The sequence below is a fragment of the Sciurus carolinensis genome, chromosome 6, assembly GCF_902686445.1.
Source record: "Sciurus carolinensis chromosome 6, mSciCar1.2, whole genome shotgun sequence".
Taxonomy (NCBI): Eukaryota; Metazoa; Chordata; class Mammalia; order Rodentia; family Sciuridae; genus Sciurus; species Sciurus carolinensis.
This window is the reverse complement of record NC_062218.1, coordinates 122,229,171-122,251,772: the sequence shown is the minus strand read 5'-3', so window position 1 is coordinate 122,251,772 and position 22,602 is coordinate 122,229,171. Positions and strand designations below refer to the sequence as shown.

Below are 22,602 nucleotides of genomic sequence, written 5' to 3'. Positions count from 1 at the left end.
ATCTTATTTTCTCAGGATGATTAGAGATATTTTGGCCTCTTAAAATGGGAACATGATCACATTTTACTTTTCATTATTTAACCACGTTTCATACATGTAATAGTTTGGAATGAATTAATGTGTTTGTAGTCTTTTTATTCAAAACATCATGTCTTTCCATTTACTTAAATATAATATTTATTTATCTATTTATCAGTACCAGGGATTGAACCCAGGGTGTTTAACCACTAAGCCAAATTCCCAGCCCCTTTTATTTTTTAAATTTGTGACAGGGTTTCACTTTGCTAAAGCTAAATTGCTGAGGCTGGCTTTGAACTTGTGATCTCCTGCATCAGCCTCCTGAGCCACTGGTATTAATTTTATATTATGTAGTATATTTTTGTATACATTTCCCATATAGGTCTTACACATTGTTGTATTTATTTCAAAGTATTGTTTTTTTTTTCTCTGAGTACCATCACAAATGGGCTATTCTCTTCTATCAGAGTATGTTGAATCAGTTTTACATATGAATATGATTACATCTTAATGATCTCTATTCTTTCTAATTTATTTCAGATGTCTCTTAAGATTGCTAAATAGACAATTGCATCATCTTATAGTCTTTACTGGCTTTTGTCTTTCAATTCAATATTGTCACTTCAATATTTTCTATCATCAGTTTGTGCTGGCTAGTTCCGGCAATCAGGGTCCTTAAGTGAAGCAATAATACCTGATTCTGATTCCTTTAATCTAAAAAGGAGTTCTGACAAGGAATTAGTTGGAAGATTAACAAAGGACTGTGAGCAAGAAACAAATGAAAATCATGCCAAGCCATCCTTTTAGTGATAGCCCTGCCACCACTGTATACCATCAATACCTCCAGGACTTGGCACAGCACTTCTAAACCTGGAATTGCTAGCTTGTTGCCACTGTCTGCACATTCATCTTGTTAATTTTCCCTTCTTTTTGCTTCTTTGAATTGCAATCTCCAGACTAATTCACATGCATTTTTTTTTTCAATTGACCACAAGGACCAGGAAAGTGAGAAACTGGCTGTAGCAGTGGTGTGATCTCTATCATCACATAACAGGAAGCTGAAAAAAATAGCAAACGCTTATCATCTTAGTACTTCCCTGACAGGGTTAACTAGCAAGTGGTAATAAGTTAACATCCTGACCTGCCTCCTTTCTTCCCCTTTTAACTTTTTTGGTTCTGACTTCCATAGAGTAGTTCCAATTTTTCATTGTAAAAAATTATGATAAGTTTGGTTAAAATCTGCATATTTTACTGGGCTATGGATTTAGTCCTCTACTTCTAGTCTACTCATTTTGTTTTTGCTAAATCAAAAATATATTTTTAAATTTTGATAAACATCTGATTGACATTGAGAGGAATTTGTTTTCTTTCATCTGACTTATTCATATCATATATTACATTAATAAACTTCCTATTTTTGAGCAAAATTTGTATTTTGGTCATATGCTTCTTATGTTCTTAATGAGTTATTCATATGTACCACTGACTTCTGTATTTCCATTTGAAAAAGTTGGAGTGAAAAATCAATATTCATTTGTGAAACTGTTCAATACTTATCTATAGTGTATTTATTATCACATCACATATTAGTGTTCATGTGATATCAAAAGAAAAGTATGAGCTGGGCATGGTGGTGCCCACTTGGAATCCCTTTGACGACCAAGACTGAGGCAGGAGGATTGAAAATTTGAGTTTGAGTTTAGCCAGCAACTTAGGAGCTCTCTCAAAATAAAGGTCTGAGGATGGAGCTCAAAGGTAGAATGCTCCTGGGTTTGATCCACAATACCAGAAAAAAAACACACAAAAAGAAAAAAAGTCTAAAGATTTTGTTCTTTTCCTGTGATACAATACAATATCAGAATCATTTATTATGTAAACTCATAAAAATTTTAGTGTTAAACCATTTATGTTGAAGTTTGGGTCATATGCTTGAGTGGTCAATTGTGGTTCATTCTTACAGAAAATAATCTGTGTAACCCAGTTTTAAAAAAGTTTATACAGAACCTTTAATAAGTTCTATTATGATTCTTTTAATTTCCTCAAGATCGGTGAGTAGTGTTCCATTTATTATTTTTAATTTATTATTTTTTGTTTTTCCCTTTATTCTTGGTCATGTCTATGATTTATTATATTTCCCTTTTCAAAGAACTACCTCTTTATTAATGCTATTTTTCCTGTTCTTAGTGAATAAATCCAACTTTATTAGTTTCTTTCTTCTCCTTTCTCTAGGATTTTATTTTTGCCCTATAGATAATTTTTAAGGCTATCTTCTTGACTCAGACTCTTAATCAATTCTCTTGTAAATTGTTGAGTTCAATAGTAAGTTTTCTTCTCGGGCATAGCTTTAGCAATATCATGTATATTTTGATATTCCCCATTAATTTCTTATAATTTTGCAAACTGGAGTTTGGTTTACTCTTTAATGTAGGAACTGTTTGAAAAGTATTTTGACAGATTTATTTTCACTTTTGTTATTAAATATAGGAATTTTTACATTGATATGATGTATAAACACTGACTGCAGACTTTGAGAATATATAATCACATCATTATATCAAGAAACACTGAGCGTGTGGCGCAGGGGCGGGGGCTCCGAGGCGCTCAGGAGTTGGGGCTTCCTGCCCCCACCTCCCCTCCTGCCGTGGGGTCCGCACGTGGCTGGGGCCCGCTGGGGCCCACTGGCTGCCCCAGCGCTGCCCTAGGGCCCGGCGTCTGCCAGGAGGCATGAATCGGACATCCCCCACCTCCATGAAACCCCATGGGAGCAGGGCGCGTTGAGCCCCCTACCAGGTTGGCCCTTCCCTCACGTGGCTTCTAGGAACTGGGGGCCGGGGAGCACAGGACACCCCCTCTACCACTACCTCCTTCAGTGGAAGTCGGGGTGGGCGCCATGGGGGCCCTGCCAGGGCACAGCTGGACAGGCCTGCTTGCAGGATCAGGGCCCTGCACCTTTCTAATGCCCCCCTGCATTTCTTGTTCTGACCCCCAAGAGTGGTGTGTAGCGGGACCCAGGGAGCCTCAGGCAGAGGTGAGGAGTTGAGCACAGCTGGACTTTTCCTCTGCTGCCTGCCTTCCCAGCCTTCTGCAGAAGAGAAAAATAAGGTCAAACAATTTCTCCCTGCTCACTACACTCTCCTCCCTCTTTCCTGATTATGTCTACTTTGAGAATTCTTCCAGCAACCCATACCTAATCAGAAGAATAGAAGAACTTAACAGGACTACAAGTGGCAACGTGAAAGTAAAGGTAGTGTGCTTTTATAGACGAGGAGATATATCCAACACTCTCATAATGCTTGCGGACAAGCATGCTAAAGAAATGGAAGTATCTGAAACAACAGTTGAGGTTGACTTGACTAATAAACAGAGACATCAGTTGAAACATAGGGAACTCTTTGTCACGCCAGTATGAATCTCTACCTGCAATGCATATCAGGGAAAAATGCAGTGTTGCCCTTCTGAATGAGACAGAATCAGTATTGTCATATCTTGAGAAAGAGGATACCTTTTTCTACTCCTTGGTCTATGACCCCTCATTGAAAACACTATTAGCTGACAACGGTGAAATCAGAGTGTGTCCTGGATACCAAGCAGACATTCCAGAAAGGCTCTTGGAAGGAGAATCAGATGAGAGAAAACAGTCAAAAATGGAAATTAAAGTTTGGGATCCAAATAGCCCACTTACAGATCGACAGATTGATCAGTTTTTAGTTGTAGCTCGGGCTGTTGGGACATTCGCTAGAGCCCTGGACTGCAGCAGCTGCAGCAGTTCTGTGAGGCAGCCTAGCTTGCACATGAGTGCAGCTGCAGTTTCCCAAGACATCACAATTTTTCATGCTATGGATACATTGTATAGACACAGCTATGATTTGAGCTGTGCAATTAGTATCTTAGTACCACTTGGAGGACCTGTTTTATGCAGAGATGAAATGGAAGAATGAATGGTCTGCCTCTGAAGCTAGCTTATTTGAAGAGGTACTAGAAAAATATGGCAAGGACTTCAATGATATACTCCAAGACTTTCTCCCTTGGAAGTCATTGACTAGCATCATTGAATATTATTACATTTGGAAAACTACTGACAGATACGTGCAGCAGAAACATCAAAAAGCAGCAGAAGCTGATAGTAAACTGAAACAAGTATATATCCCAATTTACAAACCAAATTCCAACCAAATATCTATCAGCAATGGCAAGCTTGGCGCTGTGAATGGAGCTGTGGGGACCACGTTCCAGCCCCAGAACCCCCTCTTAGGGCGAGCCTGTCAGAGCTGCTATGCTACACAGTCTCACCAATGGTTTTCTTGGGGCCCAACTAATATGCAGTGTGGACTATGTGCAACTTGTTGGCTGTATTGGAAAAAAGTATGGAGGCCTGAAAATGCCCACTCATTCAGAAGAAAAGAAGTTATCTCCCAGTCCAACTATAGAGGACTCCCTAGTTAGAAGTCACCTGTCCTGGCAAGCTATGCAGGGGATGCCCGTCCAAAACACTGGGAGTCCAAAGTCTGCAGTGAAGACCCCCCCAAGCTTTCTTCCTTCATACTTCGTATTTCACAAAGTTTACTCCTCAGGTTTGCAAAAATACTCTATGGTTGCAGCAGGAAGCAAGACGGGCGTTTGTTGCTATTAATTATGCTGCCATTAGGGCAGAATGTAAGATGTTTTTAAATTCTTCACCTTATATGTTATGCTTTTCTGATCATTTCTTTTTCTTTCTCTCTCTCTCTCTTGTTTGCAATAAACATAAGTTCCGTGTACAGCCAAAAAAAAAAAAAAAAAGAAGAAGAAATATGGTCAAGTGTAATATGTTTTGATACTAAAAAAGAATGTATATCTTCTCTTTGGGAGGTATAGAATATGATTTGAATATTAATATTTGAATTGAATAAATAAAATAGAAATATAACAAATATAAAATAAATATGAATATACTTAGAAAAGCTACATTTTAAAATTTTGTTTACTAGGTTTTTCATGAGCTATTAATATAAATTAATATGTTTCTATTGATTTTTCTGTGTATTTGCTGTATTTCATTATTTATGTAATGCAATGCTTTTTTACTTGCTGTATGAAGATTTATGAAACTTATAATCTCCTACTATGTTCTCCTTGCTTCATTAACATCTTTGGTGATATATATTAAACTTGGAAAACAATGATATTGCTACAACTTTCTTCCTAATAATATTGATCCAAATTTATTTCTTCATTTTAAATCTTTCTTGATTGTTTTGTTTCATTTTATTTATTTTTTTTATATAGGGGAAATTACATATTTAAACCAATTTGAGCCTTTTTATATTGTTAGGATATTTCAGGATACTCCATGCCCCTTTTACTTCAAAATTTTAAGTGATTATTCTTTGGCCTTCAAGTGTTTATATACAGTGTTTTATACACACACACACACACACACACACACACACACACATATATATATATATGAAAGTGTTCACCCATTTATCTATTCAAATTTTATTTCCATAACCTTCATGTGTTCTCCCCTGGATTCGACTAAACTATCTCCCCCCTCCTTCTTTACCTCTGCTTCTTCCTGCACCTACCCCTCTTCTTTTCCTTCAAACCCTTATCTTTTCCATCTATCCCTAGTGACTCAATTTGTAATCATGTTAACTGTGGAAAAAAATCATAACTTCCAATTGCATTCTTTATTATTTAGAATATTTTCTTTACATTTGAATGTCAAGCCCTGTAAAGTAGTTTTGGATTAGCACCATATTTTCCCTTCAGAATGTCCTTAATATTGGGGTTACTGTATGGGACCAGCCTCCCTCTTCCTCTTGCCATTTCACTCTTTTCAAATTTCTGATATTTTCTGCCTTAAATTTTTTTTTTTTTTGAAATTCAGGAAGAATATGTTTTGGCTGATCATTTTTTATAAAATTTGTTTTTCCTGTAGCATGGTCTTTTGGTTATTTTCTTTTTAATTAACAGGCAAATTGTGTTCTAAGACATCTTTGCATATTATATTTTAGCTTTTCCTTTTTTATTTATTAAGTTATGTTTTGCAAAAACCATGATAATGTTGACATTCAATTGACTTTGCCCTCCATATGTAAGGATTTGTTGCAAGAGTAAAGCCCATGGCCTGCCTACTCCTTTTTATGGGGGTGGGGGTAGAGGGTAATAGAGAGAGTTTGAAAAAAGCAAATGGGAAGGTAGAGAGTGGGACTTAAGTGATTTCTAAACATCAGTTATGGAAACCTTTGGGTTTCCTGGTTAGATGCCTTCATTTTTCAAAGCAGAAATCTGGAAAATTTAAGTGATTGTGCCAATGACATGCACTTTGAGAGAAGCTTTTGGAAAATTTAGATGAAATTCTCTTCACCTCCACCCTGTGCTGTTGGTGACACAAATTAAATTTACAAATTTATAAAACTTACTTTACTTGCTAAAGGAAGGATAAAAGAACTTATTTTAAAGAATTGATGCAGCCCTTAGTGTATACTATAATGTATACTATTTTATTAGCACAGGTCATAGCTTATAATTAGTTTTATAAAAAAATATCATGATATGGAAGTGGTGGGGAGGGAACTTCTACTGACATATTGGCATATTACTACTCCATGACAAATGCATGTTCCATCATGTGAGATGAAAATGAAGCTTTGTGTAATCCTTCATTCAAAAGGGACTGACCAGTTCATTTTACTGCTGAATATATCCTCCTATTTCTTCTTCATTAATTCACAAAGATCATTTCCATCAAAACCAAAGTCAATACATCTCCATGCTAAGTAGTCTTCATGACTCACTTTTGCCAATGTTTTTATATGCTCATCTGGCAGAATAACTTGCTTCTCTTTTCACTTTTGCTTTGTTTTTCTGAAGAATATTTTAATGTCACTAAATTTAGAAGCCCTATATCCTCATTCTCTGTCCCTTGTAGAACTTAGCACAATGCAGAACCTGTTGAACAAATTGTCAAACACTTGGGAGGAATAGTCAGTTCATTCACTTTCTTCTCTATAGATTTTGGCCTTCACAGGCTACATGATGATAAACCACTGAGTAAATTATCACTCTTACACAGCTTTATGCAGTTAAATATAGACAGTTCTATACTTCAACATAGCATTTGTACTATACAGAAAGAATCTTCCTTTCTTTAAATTGTCCCCTTTCCTATATCAGGTAAAAGTTATCACAGGTTGAGCTATTTTCATTCCATTTTTGCTATGTGGAAGCTTCTTAAACGAGATTTTGTAATTTTTATCAAAAACATTTAATTTGGAGATACCTCCCAGTATAAGGCAATTATTGTCCCTGTTGTTACTTGAACTCATGGCCCCATGTGGTTCAGAGCACTGACTCTGAATCTTTAAGTTAGAGTGTCCTTTTTTACCCTGTATGCATCCTAATTTATGTTCTTTACTTTATAATATTTATCTCCAAATTAACTTTAAATTTCAAAAATAAGAGGGTATATTATATTTATGTGTCACCCCAAATTTCATCTCTGTTAATAAAAAAATATTCCAAGATTGGTTCAGAAAGTTTGGCATTTAAACAGGATCATACTGACTTTCTTGGGATTAATAATTCATATATTTTATTGCAATGGGGGCATTTTAGTAAGTCCATTATACCTATATTTTCTGTATAGTCAGTAAATTTTGTAGCTCTTAAAATCCATGAAATGAAATATGGGTTTGAAAAACCATAACACTATCAATACATTAATATTTATGTAGCTCCTTTCATGACAAACATTCTAAAATGCTCTCTAGTAAAATAAAATGAAATAAAGCATGAAGAGAATGTGGATGATTATAAGTCAAAAGGTCACTTTAAAAGGCAACTGAAATGAATCTGTTTGGCAGAGTGATTGACCAATTTACACAAAAGATTGTAACTCTGCTTAGGTGACCTCTAGCTTGGGACTGTAGAGGTTTAGAGGCAGCCTCTCAACAGTCAGGCCAGTGCTGTAATTAACAAGTCAAGCACAGCGAGGCCTTGCTATGCTACTCATTCAGATATGAGAGCACCCATCGGGTTAGGCTATAAACTGACCAGAGTTTTAGCTCATGGACCATTTTTATGACTCTATTAATGTGACTTTGCAGTTCTAAATACAAATATAAATAAGGGTAAAGAAGCTGATAAAATGCAGTCATAAAGGCATCTTTAATTTATTGTGGGGTATTATTTTCTTCACACATCACAGAAACATATTATTGATATAAATTATGCTAATTTCTTTCGATGATGAGGTCATTCATGAGTGAAAGATAAATCTGGAGGATTGCCCTTTAATGTATGCCGACTGCTTCTCTAATTGTGGGTTGTCTCCACCTAATTTCTTTTAAAAACGATGGTTCTACCCAAAGATATTCTTCACTTTAAGATACTTTCAGTTCTAATGTGAAGGGAAATGATGGAAAAGGGAAAAATGAGTAGAGTAATAACACAGTATATTCTTGAAAACAGAAACAGGAATGGAAGAGTCCAGAAGGTCATGCAATGCTGAAGGTGTTCCTAGAACATTTCAAAGTACCAAAATTCTTCCAGCATCTATGAAAACAATTCTTTTTCCCTAGGTGTGATCCCATCATTCCATAAAATTACTCAAATGACCAACTACTGATCTTTCTCCTTCCATCTGAGATGCCTTAGGAGAAAGGCTTCTCATTAACTATTTAGTTTAGCTACATGTTCACTTATCTTGAGAGGAAGGACAAGGAATGAAAAATAACAAAGAATAATCCTTATACTTTATGATTTTGTCATATCCCTCTATGGATTAGTGTTTTTCTGGTATAATTGCACTTTGTAGCAATAAAATCTACGGGCTTAATGATCTCTCTGTCTCTCACCAAAATTCCTAAGTGAAAGAATATTCATGTAAGCCAGACTTGCCTAATTAAAATAAGATTTGGCTTCCAATATGTTGTTTTTGTGATGTTTCTCTGCTCCATTGGGAATTCCGTTGTCGAACTTTAAAGCAGCACATACTCCATATCATAAAATACATCATGATCTGGTTCCTTCATGTCTGTCCAGCTCAAGTCTTATAATTTAGTTCCATGTTCTGGGATTGCTTGTGTTGCCTTTCTCTACCCATAGCTTTTTGATTCTTATTCTTCCCATTGGACACTTCATAGAGGCATTATCTCTTCTACAGCCATTTTATAACATTTCCTTCTTTCTTTGAGCCTGAGATCGTACCATTGTTGGGTCTGTATTCTCAGAATACCTGTTTTTCTATGTCACTGTGTTATCAATATTGTTCACTGAATCACAGGTTGTGAACTTTTGAAAGTAGACACTTGAGTTAATTCACTTTTGCCTTCTAAACACCTGTCAGAGTTTGTGACATTTAGTAAAAGCTCAAAAATTATTTGAGTGAATAATTGATGTCACCAGGTAAAGCGTTTAAATTCACGCAGTTGTTACACAGGATGATTCATTGCATCCGTGTGGTTCATCCAGAGACACTCTTCTCAGAAACACTACCTGTAACTAATAGCATTGCCAGATCTTTTTTATCTGACTGCTAAAATAAAAGGAATTCAGGTTTCTGCCCTATCAGAGTTTAAATCATAACCATGAGATAGTCCCAGAGGTTATTTGAGAATTAAATTAAGAAACAAAACCAAATAAAATATTGGGAAAAATAAACCTATGTGGGAGGTTTGAGTTTGGCTAAGATTTGCTAATGCTCTGGAATTTGTGAATCCCAGGCAACCTTTTGGTTGAGTTTCCATATCCCTTGTTGGTAAACCCAGAATGTAGTTAAGCTTACTTTTTATGTCCTTTATCCCAAATTATAGGCTTAATGGTTTAACATCTATTCCTTCTAAAATTCTTTGCTTGATAAATTATAAACCTGAGATTTTTAGGCAATTGTTTTACAAAAGAATCATAGACTTTTTAAAACTTTTTTTTTGTTTTGCAGTACTGGGGATTGAACTCAGGGCTTTGTGCTTGCAAGGCAAGCACTCTACCAGCTGAGCTATCTCCCCAGCCCTAAAACTTTTTTTATTTGTTCTAATTAGTTGTACATGACAGTAGAATACTTTTATGCATTTGATAAATTATACATAAATGGAGTATAAATAGATTTTTGACATAGGTATTCCATTATGATCTCTATTTTATATTTTCTTACCTTGAGGAGTAATTGTTAGTATTAACATATTGTTTACAGCTTTTATTGATCACCTTACATTGTCCTTTGATCATGGATAGTATTTTAGTTTTTTGTTTTTGTTTTCATTTTATTTTATTTTATTTTTGTCTCTGTGACTAAAATGCCTGACAAGAACAACTTAAAGGAGGGAATGTTTATTTGAGACTGATGATTTCAGAGGTCTCAGTCCATAGACAGTCTACTTCGTTGCTGTGGGGCCCAAGGTTAGGCAGGACATCATGGAAAGGTGCTCAGCTCATAAGTTTAGACAGGAGAGAGAGAGAGGTGAGAGAGGGTGGGGGAGGGAAGGGGTCACAGTACATCCCCAGTGACCCTCCGATCCAGTCATGCTCTGTCTCTGGCTACAGTTACCACTTGGTCAGTTCATTTAATCTAGGATAAACTAACTAGGTTACAGTTCATACAATCCAATCACTTTACTCGGAACATTCCTGCATTAACACAGGAGCTTTTGGGGGACACCTTATATCCAAACCATAACAGACAGGAACTGGATATAGTTCAAGACCTTTGAATCCACACTAATATCTACTGCAAAGTTTTTGAAACATTAATTCCTGTATCTCTTCCATTCAAATTATCTGGAATGATTGATGAAAGAAAGACATTGAAAACGCACCAGAAACTGAATCAATCATAATTTCTGAATGTGACCTAGAGTATATACATTTTTTGTAAGGAATTTTAAAAAATTGTACCACTAATCTAGAAAGGTGATCTCTACTCTAATGATTTCCAGCAGGATAAATTATGAATGTCTTACTTTGGCATATATTTATAATTCAGTAACATTTGTCAACATTTATTGATAATTTACTGACTCTTTTAGTATTGGAGAAATATAAGGGTGAAAAGAAGAATTAAGAAAATTAGTGTTCAGGGAATCTCCAGAAAATATATGGGAAGCATCTAAATAATTACAAAGTAGGATACCCCTCCACAGAGATCTAAAACATTGGATGTTAAGTATTTTCTCATGTGCAGATGGCATGATTTTAAAACAGTACTAAGAAAGAATGTCATAGTAGAAGGATCACATAATAGACTCTTCCAAAACTAAGATGTCATGTTTGTTTCAACAAGACTCCATTCCAATTTGGTTTATAAATAATAAAGCTGCTCTATGACAGACTGTCTCAACCCATTAATGCCTAAGAATGCAACTCCCAACAAATTTTTATCCTTCTAGGGCATACCAGGAAGTTAGTTTGCTCTAGAATTAAAATGGATGCTTTCTAGAGCTTTGGTCTGTTATTTAATTGAAAAGGTTGCTTGTTGGTTTCAGTTACTTTAAAATTTTCACGAACTTAAATTACAGTTCTGTTTTGGAACAGAGAAGTTGGTGTCCTACCCTGTGCTCTATGGTTGTGTGGTAACCTTTCCTTCCAAGGAGACTTTGTCGGACCTTGGTGATCCCACATGAATGGCCTGGCCCATCATCTTGGCTCTTATTCCTCTTAACTCAGATTTCATTAAAAATGGCAGTTCTCATGGGTTGGCAGATTGATAAAACATGACTGGTCACTGAACTGTAACCCATTCAAACCACTCATTCTGGCTGTACTGCAATCAAGAGAGAGACTAAAAATATTCTCAGTAATGTGAAAATCTATCCCTGGATTAAACCAGATCACCACATTTTATCAACTTTCCTATGCTATTGATTTTTATTATATTGCCCTGTTGGCTTATGTCATCAGCTTGTATTGAAAGATGTCATCAAAAACTACCCTCTGGGGGTTCTATGACATATTTACTGTAGGGATTAAGTTGCTGGTTCACAACTTAACTGAGAATCCTTCTTGTAGGGGTCTGGGAGAATAATTTTTCTTTGTACTTGCCCAGAGCAATTGATGTATCTTTATCTTATAAAGAGTGAATTACATAACTAGTCATGTTTTTCTATTCCTGCTGACTGACAGAAAGATAGTGACAAGTTTTAGCTCTCTTTTTACTATGTGCATAGGATTTTATGGAACAAATGTTCTGTATTTATCTCCTGGTGCCATGTCACATTTTACTCCCCTTAATTTTTCATTACCTCAAATTTCTTCTCCACTAAAATTTTTCTACTCTGTGGGTTTCTTCATGAGATACCTTTAAATTATTTCCGAAATAAGGCAGCTTACAGTTGTGTGTGTGTGTGTGTGTGTGTGTGTGTGTGTGTATGTTTCATTGTTAAGGAGTGACTACTAAAGATTAAATTGAAAGGCTTCACTGTTTAACAAAAGAGTCCAGAGAATATTAGGGAGATAGTATTAGTGAGGGTGGGGTGGAATAATAAGTGAGGAAAAAGATAACTGAGGAAACTTTGATAACAGAATGGGTTTTGTGAGCTCTGGAAATAGTAGTTTTGGTCACTAAGAGATTCATGGTTGGCTTGGCTATCCCAGCCCAGAGGGTATGAAAAACTTATAGGAAATGGAAAGTAAGTATAGTGAATAGGCCAAAGCTGTATATTCCTGTGTACCAGATGCTATTTTGCCTTGAGAAAGGATGACAAGGCATATGATTTCCACGCTTGGCTTCTGTAATTTCAGCTGTCTTTTTTATCAGGAAATTTGCCCCTGCAGTTAAGAATTCAAAACTCAGGCAGATAGGAATTAAGCAACTCAAGAACATTTGGTCCAAATGAGCATGGAGTATTTTAATGTGGTGGCTGCTTTTCCTATATTTGGTTTAGTTAATGAAAACCTTAATCATTATATATCATCTTCACAGAAAAGCATTTCATTGTCCTGTTGGAATCATCATTGAATATCAGAGCTAGAAAATATCTTCAGTTGAATTTGTTGATTAACAACTGCTAGAACTGAGGGTCAGACAAGTTATATTTCTTGTCCCAGGTGGCAGCCCATCAGTGGAAGAACCAGAACTAGAATAGAAATCACTTGATTCTTTGGCCAGCAATAACTCTCCTAATGTGTTAGTTATTGCAAATCTCCCTGTTAAAGGAATGTACCAGGGGTATGTGTGTGTGTACATCTATGTGTTTAATACAGACCAAGGTCCTATAAGATACCAAAAATAGAGAAAGGGGTTACTGGTATTTCAAGTGACTTGGAAGTGCCATCTGAGATCCACCTTTTCTACCTTTTCACCTTTTCCAGTGTTTAAAGGTGAAATAGGATAAAAGTGAAATGTGGAAAGAGGGAAATAAGAGCAGTTTAACGACAAAACTATAGCAGATATAGCTTTAGCGATTTGAGTAGCTAATAGAAATATGAATAAAGGCAGATTTATGCATGCTTCTTAGGTGGACATTAAAATAATTATCTTGATAATATAGCTAAAAGAATGTATTTTTGTCTAAAAACAAGATGAATGACTCCAGTGGAATTTTAGGGACTTTTTCATCTAAATAATTATCTCATACTTAAAAGTTATTTTTGATAGTAAGAATAAAGCAATAGTTATTAAATTTTTGTAGTTATAGGTGAAGACATTTTGTTGCTTACAAAGCAAATTGTGATTGAGAGCTTAGAATTTAGGGTATTTGAATTTTGTAAGCAGTAAATTTGAAGAATTTAGTTGAGAACAACATTGTTCCTTTAACACAGAATTTTTTTGTTTGTTTCATTTTGGCATATTTTAGTTGCTGGGGTTTGTAACCATCTAGGTAATTATCTCAATGATAGTTATTTTATTATAGTAAGAAGACAACATTTACATGAGGATAACACTATTAACCTAAAGATTCTTCCTGATACTTGACCCTCTATAACTCTACAGGAAGTAACAGTGAACAATACCTTCAGGTAATAACAATAACCTCTCTCATTTTACAAGAGGCTTCCTAAAACACAATCTTTTGAGTTTCATTACTTCATGAGGTAAGCAGGGAGAGATCAATTAGTCCCCTTTTGCAGACAAGAAAGCTGAGATTCAGAAAACTGACCTCCCAGTATAAGGTCAGAAAGCAAGACAGGTCCCTTGACTTCTGGTTTACAACTGTGATCAGTCGCATTATCAGGGATACAGTCCTGATCCTGAGACCTCTCAACTTAATTACAAAAGTGTGGCAACATATATCCCTGAATCTAGTCCCCTTTTCCTAACTCCAACTCTAATTCACTTGTTTTTTTCAATATTCAATAGAGTAAACTTCCTAAAATTGAATTTAGCATTAAGGATAATTGCCTTGTGGCTTCTTGTTGAAATTACAATGGCAGCTTGTTGGTGTCTACATTCATGTAGGTCCAGCCTGGAGGTTTGCTCTGCCACAAGGAGAGAACTTTTGATGAATGGGAGTTGGAAACCAGTATTAGAATTATTCCAGTTGTTCTCCCTTTCTGCATTCATTGGCAGATGATTCAGAATAAAGTTAGATCCATGTGGGTATGTTCTCACGGATGGAAAATTGACCAGTTGCAAAATCTCTCCTCGGATTGGCTCTTCTTTCTTTCTTGCTCCATTGGGCTTGATATTTTTTTTTTTCCATTTCCTAGAGTAGAATGTCCTTAAAAAAAATCATATGAGCCCTTAGTCTCAAATTCTGATTTTGGGGGAAGTCAGGCTAAGCTTGCAGTTCATCTCAGCCTCATTCTTAGCCTTTTTGAGTTTTCTACGTTCCCCCTTATACTCCCTCACAGCTCCTCCTATTGATCCAAATCCTACTCCTCCTTCAAAACAGTGTTAACTTGCTACTTGGTCCAGGATTGCTTTCCATGATGTTCCTGGACCCATGTGATATATATACATATTTTTTTCCTCTCAGAAACTTATGTTGATAGCCAACGAGGAAAACCTCAATATACTTGTGTTAAGAGTGTATTTAGTATAAGCTGACCTTTGTTAGTTCAGAAACACCTTTAAGACTTTGGGTTATTAATCTTTGATCCCTAGCACCTTGCATAAGTGTTCAATGATCATTTTCCAAATGCTCATAATACGAGGGAAGGATGGATTGCTCATTCTGATCAACTTAGCCATTAATCTCATCACATAAAATCACTGTGGGTGCAGCTCATTTGAAGGAGTGCAGCTTCTGTAACCTGGTTATTTGTTCTGTCTTGATGTGAGAATAGTTGAGACTCATAAACTTCGTGCCATCCTTCTTCATGCCATATTTTCCTTATTTGCATAATCTTTGGCAAAACTAATGCATTTGGAAATCAAAGACAAGGAGAATATTGAAAGGCTCTGAGCGTTTTAATTCTGCATCTCACGTTAAGTCATCTGAAATTCCTTTTTTATAATAAGAAAGATGAAGCCCAATAATGCTGACAGGCCCTTGACTGCTCTCCATGGCCTTTGTGCATAGGAGGTAATAACACATGGCGGCATGCTGAACATTCCAGGAGGATGATGAACTCTGTATACATAAAGCGGTTTTGATGATACTGAAATGAGGTGGGAGATCTGATGATTTTTAAACATGATGTAACCTAACTGAGCATGCATACTTGTGGGTGTGTGCTGCTTTTAAGGTGAGAGTAAAATGACATCAGGAGTATGAAAATTTCAAAATCCATACATAGATATGTCTAATTTCAAAATATCCCTGCTAGTGAAAATGTAACTTAATATGAGAAATTAATCAACCAAATTTCTCTAATGTTTATATCAGTTCTTAGTATTATCTTAAACACTTACTAAAGCAAATTAATTTCAGACTTAGAGTGTTGTACCTCAGATTGGGAAGGAGCTTGTACTGGAGTAAAGAGGTCTCTTTTCCTGGCTTCATTTTCCTGAGGAAGGGGCTCAGAGAGGGAAGTACATCTGGTCTTTTGAGTCACTGACTTACCCTCAGAAGACATGACAAATCTGATTGAGAGTCTGGGAGTATATGAGCTCAGCCTTTCTTTCACTTCTTTCTGAAAGGTCACTGTCTTCAGGGAGCAAGTCTAAAGCTTTGAACCTTGCTGGAGGTTTTAAATGTGAAGACCCAATACTTGCAGTGAGCCATTCTAAGCATCCACAGACCAGGATAGGTGAGTCACTGAAATTTAAAGGTGAGTTTCACTTGCTTTGTTTATCTAAGCCACATAAACCAGTATCAATTGCAGGAAAAAAAGGTGATTTTTAAAAATTTACATCCAACTTTTATGACTTCATGTTGGTTCTGAGAATAGGCAGGCAAGAGAATGGGTGGTTATATGAAGATTGTATCAAACCTAGGCAGAGTTGTCTTTAAATTCTCAATGGTAGCAGGAAAAGTGTAACAAAGTTAAAAGAATTGAAAACTGCTCATTGGTCTGAAGGGGAACTCCATCAGCTGTAACATCCCACAGAAATGCTCTCAAAGAGAAATCATGAATAGTAAACAATTGTACATGTATAAAAGCCAATTCATTAATTGCAAAATGAGTTCTTTTTCTGTGTGGGCATGCAGTGATGGATGTCGAACTGCTGATGTTCCTCTCAAGGCAAAAAAAAAAAAAAAAAAATGTGTTTTTTCTTGATTAGACAGATTCAGCAGAGTTAAAAAGACAAGATGGGTTGCACTGGGAAGCGCAGTATCTAATGTTGTTAGTTAACTCTGCAACCTTTACTCTGTAGGGTGATTGTGATTCATTTTTTAGACTAAACATTCAGCATTGCCCTCCAGCTAATAGCTCTGGAGATGAGAGGCACCATTTATAAACTGGTCCCATTTGCTTTTGAAGGCTCAAATTCCCTTTCCCATTCCTTCCCCCCAAGTCCCCTTTGACATCTATTTGAAACTAAATGATTATTCAGCTTAAAATGGGATTTTGTAAACATTAGACATATTCCTGGAACAATATACTTTTTCTTTTCTTTAATGATAGGGAGATTTGTGATTTTCTTGGAGGGTGTCAAAAAGAAGTGCTTCAACTTTAAATCTTTATTTTTGAAAACAATATTATTGATCAATCCAAGGTTTAAAAATAAACTCTTTGTTTCAGTCCTTGGAAGAGTCTGAAATATATTCCAGAATTACCAAAAAGTAGACAATATTATAGTATATGCTATGTGCTTGCAAAAAGCAAGCAGTAGATATTTGATGAACACAACCTTGATTCTTACTGCCTTGCTATTTGGTCAGAAACATGTCATACAAAAATGGCTTTTGTATTTCTTTTCTGCCCACTCCCAGATGTATGAGTGTGCACATGCACTCTCATGATTAAAATCTCTTGAACAGAGATCGTTTAATTGCCCTCTGGTAGGATAAATTAATTTGGAACTTTTGACTGTTTTACCCTGTGTGAGTAACTAATATTTGATTGTTTAATAATACAAAGTATAATTTGCATACATTATTAATTACTGACCCCTCTCACACATCACTTCATTAGGGATTTCTTTCCCTGTGTTTCCCTTACCTCACCAACCTCCATGCTTTGACTACATGCTGTAGGTGAAAACCACTTTACTGAACCAAATCAAATGAAGCAATGAGACTATTAAACTAACCACAGTTCCTCCCCTGTCAAGCAAAAAACAATTTACTGTTTTTCTTCTTAAAGGAAAGAATGAACGTTTGATCTTTGTCTCAGATTTACTACAGAAATAAGGAAAACACTCTAGTGTCTAGCCATGTCATTTACAAGATTTTATAAAAGATCTTGTTTCCTGAGCTATCTTGATCTATAGGGCTTTTTGATCACTGGGTTGGAAACTATTCCTGCCCCTACACATTTGGGGGGAAAGAAGGAAAATTGACTGAGCTTAGGAGTTGGACACATGAGAATGAACAGATATAAGCAGACCCAAGTTGAGCTAATCGCTCCCTCAATTATAATCACAAAGAAAGCCTCGTCCCCTCTGGAAAAGTTCCATGTGTCTCTGGGTGCAGTGACCCTGCCCTTTCAGTCATGGGTCTGGCGAATGTGAAATCATTTGGGTATGTCGATCTGAAATGCCTTCAGTGATTACGCTGGAGTTATCAAATGGAGGTCAAAAGCAAGGCACGCGGTTCTGTCACCTTTGGAAAAACAACAATTGAGAAGAGCATAGTTCCGGAGTGGGATAATTCAACAGAATTGGGAATGAGGAGGGTCTCAGGGCTGGAATATAGATGCTGCCTATCAAAATGGAAGACAGTACTCTGAGAGACGTGAGCTCAGGCAGCTTCTGGCAGCTCCTCATTACCCATGCTCTCATCACTATTAAAATGCATTCCTAGGTCTTTCACTGTGCAAAACTGATTTGGGTCAAAATGCATTGAAAATATAATGGAATAAATAGAAGACATACCAGTTTTCTGCTTGTAGTGCTACTTAGATTTAGGAATTATTATTTTTAAAGTTAGTAAGCATAATTCTCTCAGAAAGAATCTCCTGCATTTCAAGTAGCTTCTTTCTTAAGGAATGTCTTCTGAAGTTGAGCTTAACTACAATGGAAATACAACGTGAAAACACAGTATAAATTAGAGTGCTTATTGCTCTGCATCACTTCATGTGTTCCTATAGCAACTCCTCCAATTTTACTTGCCCTTTATTGACCAGATATATTTTTAGTGACTACTCACAGCAGAATAAAAAATGAAGAAGACATTAAAAAAAAGGAGGAGTTGGGTGGGAATTAAAGCTACTCTTTGTTCTTTTTCTATCACAAGTTCACTGATTATAAATGTCCCCATGCCTTCAAATAAGTGTCATGGATTTTTTCCCCCTTGAATGATTGCACTTGATGTATAGGGAGTCCCCAGAAACAACCGGGTCCATATTCTTACTCAAAGCAATTGGATTCTTAGACAAATGCAGGCCTATGACTATGTATATTTGCCAAATGAAGGCTATATTTACTCAACCTATGCTTGCAGCATCTGCACTGTCAAGAGAAATGTAAATATTAATGAAGGATGTTTCTCAGGAAAGGATATTCAGTGAGTGCTCTTTATCTGTCAAAACCGACTCAATCAGTACACACTTTCTGGACAGATCGAATGTTTATAGAGTCATAAATTGACATTTATCTGACAATTTTTGCATTCCTATCAAATGGCTTCCTTTATTATGCTTAAGCATTTGAATACAACATTGGATTTTTTTCCCCTATGGTGAAATTAAATATATAATCTCTCACATTTTCAAATGAAGGATGAAATGGGAGGTAAAGTTCATGGTCCTTTCAAGGGTTTTTTGGATATGAAATGTAAATATTGGCTTAAGTAAAAAAGGTAGAGACAAATCATAGTATACTTTTGTTCACTAAGAGATAATCTAATCATATTAAAATGGCGTCATTTCTAGATTAATTGTGATGAAACTCCATACATACATATGGAGAAATGCTTGTTTTATCTTCCAAAACATTGGTATGGGATTGCCACTTCCTTCTCTGTGCCTTTATTTTCCCAAAAACAAATTTACAGAGATACAGCCACATCAATGTCCATTGCTGCTCAATTCACCATAGCCAGATTGTGGAACCAACCTAGATGCCCTTCAGTTGATGAATGGATAAAGAAACTGTGGCATATTTATACAATGGAATATTACTCTGCAATGAAGAATGATAAAATTATGGCATTTGTAGGCAAATGGTCGAAATTGGAGAATATCATGCTAAGTGAGATAAGCCAATCTCAAAAAACTAAAGGACAAATGATCTCGCTGATAAGCGGATGAGGACATATAATGGGGGGTGGGAGGGGCTAGCATTAGGTTTAGGGTTAGGTTTAGAGTTAGGCTAAGGAGAGCGGTAAGAATGAAGGAAAGAAGGACTGTGTAGAGGGAAAAGAGGGGTGGGAGGGGTGGGGGGGAGGGGAAAAATAAAATAAACATCATTACCCTATGTAAACGTAAAAAAATAAAAAAATAAAAAAATAAAAAAAAAGAAAATAAACCAAAAGAACTTGGTTTCTCTCAAATAAAATGTAGCTATTTCAGAAGGAAAAAATATAATATCTGCACACTCAAACACAGACATATGTACACATACACTAAATAATTCTCAAAAACAAGAGGACAACTTACTTTTATTTCTGCATTTTATGTGCCTGACAAATGCCAATGAGACCATATATTATAAAATTAGCCATATTACATTTAGCTTATATATATATATATATATGTATAGTTATGTATAGTTATTGCTTCCCAACATCAGATTTACAAATAGATTTCAGCATGTATTTACAATATATAAGATAATTAAAGTCTAAAAATATAATCTTTAAAAGAATTTAGATCATTCGTATGAGCTAAATTTGGTTGCTGAAGACCCAAAAAATCAAACATATCAGAGAAGCAAGAGGCTTCCAGGCTACCTAAAAGTGGACATGTTCCTCTATTTTTAAAATAAATATCCAGATGGTCGGACTAAAGCATAATCAGCAGAAACTTTTATTGCTGAGAGAAAGTATAGACAAGCTAACAGACACCTATGCAATGACTTCTCACATTAACTTAGTCCCAGTTTGGGTTTGTTAAGAGAATTCTGGTAACAAAAAACAGTACCATATTTATTGTATGATAGACTACTAACAAGAACTGAAGGGATCCCCCGCTGCAAACTGTCCATTTTCTTTTTCTTTCTATCCTTTCAAATATCTTTCTCTTTTCAACATCCACAATTATACAGGTAGTTAGTCAGGACCAACCATTTTAGCTTAGAGTCTTCTCAAAATGTAATCTTTAAAAAGAACATAAGTCCACATTTATGGCACATATCTAAAAGAATATTTTACTAAAAAAATAAAAAGAAAAGAAAACCTAAATGTCCTGGTTAAGCATTCTGTATCTTCTATGCACCCCACTAAACACGTATATATTTTGTTTGAATTTTGTACCTGTTTATTAACAGATCCCCCCAATCCAGCAATGGATTTTCTAGGTGCTCAAACATCTTTTGTATTTGCCTTTTGTTTTTGTGTGTTCCTTTTCAAGGATTAAGTATACCAAGGGCTATAAGTAGAGAATGATCTATCAGGAATTGTTGGATTCCTCAAACCAGAATAGAGGATGCAATTCATCTCTTGCCTTTGTTCTGTTCAGCACCTTTTCTGTTCAGAGGTTTTCTTTCCCTCCTGATGAGACTAACTGTGAATTCACCTGCAATATTAAAGTGTCTGACAATGACACTAGGCTTCCCAGAATACCCTTTCTCTCTGGAATCACTGATCAAGTTAGAAAAGGCAAAATGATTCAAGACAAGCAAATCAGAGTTATCTTTGTGGGATCAACATGAATATTGGAATTTAAGGTCCTTTCTCTAGAGATTAAGGATACCAAGTAGCATTAAGAATCATCATTGCTCTCATTTTGGAGAGACCCTGACTGAGAATAAGGCCTGCAAAGGAAAATGAGAGCTAAAGGGGAAGAGAAAATTAGATTTTCTTAAAGCTTTAAATTCTTTAAATTCTTGATTGAAGTCAAACCCCAAGGTTCCATAGATCTTCTAGGTATATGAGCCAATTTTTTTTTTTTTGCTTTTACATAGAGTCTGTAACTTATAGTGTAAAAAATTCTTGACTAATACATGTGGTGTCATGAAATTTGCAAAAAGCCAAGCATAGGAAGCCAGGTAGAGGTGGATGACATAAATGAACTAGAGCCAAGGCTACTTTGTCCATTCCTTGTAGAAGTGGTGGCATCTTGCCTCTGCTCCTTCTTGAAAATTTTGCTGAGTTTCTTCCTTTCTCTGAAAATGTATTTTATGTGTATTCTTGAAGCTTCTCTGTTTCTACATAAAGTAGGTTGTACTTTATGTGTAACTTAGAGTCACAGTCAGGATTGCTCCTCAAAGTTCTCTGTAGCTTATTGTCTTACTGTTCTTTCACTTCAAGTAGCCACTTTGATTTTCTTCAGTAATATTAAGGTATCTGTCATCATCTTTCTAAAACACTCTTCTATTGTTCCAGTTCCAATTTCTCAGAAAGGAGACTGCTTCTTTCCAGTCATGCATCCTCCTGCCCTCTCCTTCCAAAAATCAGCCCTTTCTGCAAGGGTTTGCATGGTATGCCCTCTTCCCTCAGTTCACTCCCAGAGTGGGAACTGAGGCACAGCACAACCTAAAGATAGTATGGTTGTGAAGGTGGTATTAGAATCTGAGATTTGAATTGTGATAAAAATAATAGCAATAGCCTTATCCAAGTGCCAAGTAGACCTTATACACTTTTCTTATTTATTTTATTTTATTTTTTTTTAATTTATTTTTATTGTAAACAGATGGGATACATGTTGTTTCTGTTTGTACATGGGGTAACAGCATATCATTTGCATAATCATACATTTACATAGGTAATGATGGTTGATTCACTCTGTTATTTTTTCCTTCCCCCCACCCCTCCCACCCCTCCCACCCCTCTTTTCCCTCTATACAGTCCCTCCTTTCTCCATTCTTGCCCCCCTCCTACCCCCCATTATATGTCATCATACGCATATCAGTGAGATCATTTGCCCTTTGAATTTTTGAGATTGACTTATCTCACTTAGCATGATATTCTCCAATTTCATCCATTTGCCTGCAAATGCCATAATTTTATTATTCTT

General features: G+C 35.9%; 1 pseudogene; it reads left to right on the top strand.

The window, feature by feature from the left end:
• Nucleotides 1–3,175: 3,175 nt before the first annotated feature.
• Nucleotides 3,176–22,602, top strand: part of LOC124986395 (metastasis-associated protein MTA3-like) — a 71,671-nt pseudogene continuing 52,244 nt past the window's right edge.